Genomic DNA, 4,380 nt, shown 5'->3' with positions numbered 1-4,380 from the left:
TGTTTATCTGAAATTCTACTTTAACAAGGATCTTATATTTTGATTTATAAAATCCAGCAACCTCACCAGGGGATAAGCTTTACCCCGAGCCCTCATCCAGATTATCTTCCAGTGTTTTAGGTGGGAAAACAGAGTCTTTCTATCACAGCTCACTTTTAGATAAAGAGAACTTCAGGGGATTCTTTTTATTATTTTTACTTTTATACATCTTTTTATTTTCTTTATTTTCTTTCTTTCTTTATTTTTTTAACACCTATAGCACCTGGTCTTCCTAGGTAGTCTCCTATCCAAGTACTAACCAGGCCCGACCCTGCTTAGCTTCCAAGATCAGACGAGATCAGTCACGTTCAGGGTGGTGTGGCCGTAGACTATTTTCTTTAAAGAGTCAGCATTTGTGTACCATTAAAAAAAATCGGCATTCGTGTACCACAAAAAAAGAATGTAGACTTTATATTTGCCTAGATTATTGCAACATACCCTTTTGTTCACTATTTAAAAAGGACATTTTTACCAAATCAAATGGTCACATGATTTAAAATTCCATAGGTACATGTTACCATGCAATGAAATACTTCTTCTGCCTCTGTCCCTCGGCCACCCAGTTCCCTTCCCGGCTTCTCTGTATTTCCTTCTGGAGACATTTTATTGCCACAGCCTCATAACTGTCTTCCTGTTTCCAATCTTGCCCACCTGCCTCAATAACTGTGGCTGGCTGATATTTTACCTCCAATCATGTTACCTCCCAACTTAAAACCCTCCTGTAGTTTTCCACACCCTGGGAAAAAGAACAAACTCCCCAGCTAACCAGGATATGGAGCATTCCGTGCCTGATTCCTGTCCAGCTTCCAGGACACTTGGCAACACCTCTGCCTGCCTCACACGCCTCCACAGAAACACCACCTGCCTATTAGTCTCCCTCACTCCCCAACCTGTTCTGGCTTCCAGGCTCTTGTTCGTGTTTCTCTCTGTCAGACATTTATTGCACACAGATAGCATCTACCGTGTGCCAGCCACTGGGGGCTAGGTAGGACACAGTGAACAAACTGAAATGTTCCTGCTCTTGTGACTCAGGTGCTGGCAGAGGAGCATTTAATAGACAAATAATTACAATGAAGCCTTGGCTGCGCTAGGGTAAGTACAAAGCTCAGGGTCAAAAAAAGCCTCCTGGGAAAAGTGATACTAACGTTTGAACAGCCATCACTCAACCCCGGAGTAGGGTCATGGGCAGCGGAGAGCGTCCCAGGCCAAGGAAACAAACAGTTCATGCAAAGGCCCAGAGACACGGAGAAGAGTCATAAGTCCAGGGTGGTGAGAACACCGAAGAGAGGAAGAGTGTGAGAGCCACAGGGTGAGAAGCCCCTGGAAGCCACCCTACAGAGCATGCATCTTATCCTGAGAGCAATGAGAAGACCTGAGAAGGACTTGGCAGGAGAGTGTGTGGGCAGAGTTGGGGCTGCTGGGCAGAATCTAGATCGGAGGAGACAACCTTGTTGTTCTTTCCCGGATGGCAGAAATGATGGCAGCCTGGGCAGGTTTGCAGGCACTGGGGACGGAGTCAGAGATAGATATCTCAGAGGTGAGGCGGTGTGAAAAATGACTTCGCAGGGATCACATGGGAGACTGGTGGATCCTGGTAATATTCCTTGGGATAGAGTTTCTGAGTCCAGTTTGGACTTGTTGAATTGCAGGCTGTCCAGCAGATAGACATACAGGCTATCAACTTCAGGAAAGAAGTCTGGACTGGAGATTCTTATTTGGGAGCCATCAGCATAAAGATAACAATAAAAATGCTACTCAGCCTCTATTGGGTACTTACTAAAGGAGATAAACTTTTCTAAGTTCTTTACCTACATTAACTTATCAATTCCTCACAACAAATCTATGAGTTAGGTGCCATCACTTCAGAGCCGGGATTTGAATCCCAGCTGTCCAGCATCAGGATCCATGCTTTTAACCACTCTATACAGCCTCTCACCTAGTTAGTACTTTAAGCCCTAGTAGTGGATGAGATCAACTTCAGAACTGTGAGAGAAAGGGGCAGATAATCAACCCTAAGGAAGACTAGCATCTGAAGCCAGCGTTGCAAACTCATGGCCCAGGGCCTGAATCCTGCTCTTAGATAAGTTTTCTCTGACATGGTTAGTGTTTTAAATTTTTTAAATTAATTGCCATGTAAAAAAAAAAACAAAAAAAACAAAACAATCACGAAATGGATCAAACACCTAAACAGAAAAGCTAAAAGTGTAAACTCTTAGTAGATAACAGGGGAAAAGCTTCATCATGACATTGAATTTGGCAATGATTTTATGCTTATGACACCAAAAGCACAAACAACAAAAGAAAAAATAGGTACATTTGATTTCATTAAAATTAAACATGTTTGTGCATCAGACACTATCAGCAGAGTGAAAAGACAAACCCATAGAATGGTAGGAAATATTTGTATATCATATATCTGATAAGTGACTAATATCCAGACTATATAAAGAACTCCTAAAATTCAACAACAAAAATACAACTCAATAAATGGGCAAAGGACTTGAGTAGATAGATATTTCCCCAAAGAAGATATACAAATGGCCCATAAGCAAATAAAAAGATGCTCAGCATCGCTAATCATTAGGGAAATGTAAATCAAAACTACAATGAGATATCACCTCATACCTATTAGGATGACTACTATAAAAAAACAGTGTTGGCAATGATGTGGAAAAATCGAAACTCGTGCATTTTTCTTGAGAATGTAAATTGTACTGCTCCTTTGGAAAACAGTGTGATATGGCAGTTCTTAAAAATATTAAACGGAATTAACATGTAATCCAGCAATTCCACTTCTGGGTATATACTCAAAAGATTTGACAGCAGGGACTTGAACAGACTGTATACTCAAGTTCATGGCAGCATTATTCACAATAGTCAAAGATTGAAACAATCTAAATGTCATTGTCAGATGAATGGATAAACAAAATGTTATTCAGCCTAAAGAAGGAATGGAATTCTGACACGTTACAACACGAACGATCCTTGAAGACGTTATGCCAAGTGAAATAAGCCTGTCACAAAAGGACAAATATGCATTCCACTTACGTAAGGTACCTAAGAACTCAAACTCATTGAGACAGAAAGTAGAATGGTGGTTGCCAGGGCCTGGGTGGAGGAGGTGATGGGAAGTTAGTGCTTAATGAATACAAAATCTCAGTTTGGGAAGATAAAGTTCTGGAAACAAACAGTAGTGATGATTGCACAACAACGTGAATGTACTTGATGTTACAGACTCACACACTTAAATATGACTTAAATGGTAAACTTTATGTTATGTGTATTTTACCACAATAAAAAAATGGATGAAAATAGTTTATGGCCATACCACCCTGAACGTGCCTGATTTCGAAAGCTAAGCAGGGTCAGGCCTAGTTAGTACTTGGGTGGGAGACCACCTAGGAATACCAGGTGCTGTAGGAATTAAAAAAAAAAAAAAATAGATGAAAATAAAAAGGATAACTAACTTTTAAAGATACTATTTAAATTTTGTAAAACACTTTATGTTTGAATTAAATTTGCACTTTCCAAACAAAAATATCACACTTTACAGTTTCCGCTGTTTTAAATTTTGAACCCAAATGTTGGTAATTGTGTTTTAATGATACATATGTAAGTTTTAAATTAGCACATGTGGTTACATAGAATGCTAGAACTGAAGTAACTTAATTCTATGACTTCGTCTGTATAATCACTGTGTCATTGTTATTTATTCATAACCTACTGTTTAAACTCAGAAACATGCAGTGTCACAGTTAGAGACACCAACTGAACCCAAAGCAAGCTGGAGTGATTCCTAGCTATTAAGAAATTACATTCAAAATGAACATGTGTATTTTGTATGTCAAGGGGCTACTATTTATTTTTATTATTTATTTATTTTTGGTGAGGCAACCCTTGGTTGACCTTACAGATTGCAAGGACCTTATCAGCTTATGAATCCCTTATTTTTTTTATTTTTTATGCCTACAGCACCTAGTCTTCCTAGGCGGTCTCCCATCCAAGTACTAACCAGACTTGACCCTGCTTACCTTCCAAGATCAGACAGGATTGGGCTTGTTTAGGGTGGCGTGGCTATAGACTAGAGGGGACTATTTAAGTAAAATTTTTCCTTATTAACTTCTGTGTAGAACACAATGTTTATTAAAAGGTAAATTATAAGTTCATGCCAATTTGAAACCTACACATATATTACTAAAACTCAACACTATTTAGAACTCAGACCAATTATATTTTTTTGTCAAGGAGAAGCATTTTTATTTTATTTTACTTTTTTAATTTTTATTTTTATGGTGACGTTGGTTAACTAAATACAGTAAGTTTCAGCTATACACTTTAACA

At 38.8% G+C, this 4,380-nt stretch overlaps 2 pseudogenes; both read right to left on the bottom strand.

The window, feature by feature from the left end:
• Positions 1-250: 250 nt before the first annotated feature.
• On the bottom strand, positions 251-369 carry LOC111738341 (annotated as a pseudogene).
• Positions 370-4,002: 3,633 nt separating this feature from the next.
• Positions 4,003-4,121, bottom strand: LOC111738278 (annotated as a pseudogene).
• Between the last annotated feature and the right edge of the window lie 259 nt (positions 4,122-4,380).

This window comes from Pteropus vampyrus, unplaced genomic scaffold (assembly GCF_000151845.1).
Source record: "Pteropus vampyrus isolate Shadow unplaced genomic scaffold, Pvam_2.0 Scaffold36, whole genome shotgun sequence".
In the NCBI taxonomy this organism is placed as follows: Eukaryota; Metazoa; Chordata; class Mammalia; order Chiroptera; family Pteropodidae; genus Pteropus; species Pteropus vampyrus.
This window is presented reverse-complemented; position numbering and strand designations above follow the sequence as displayed.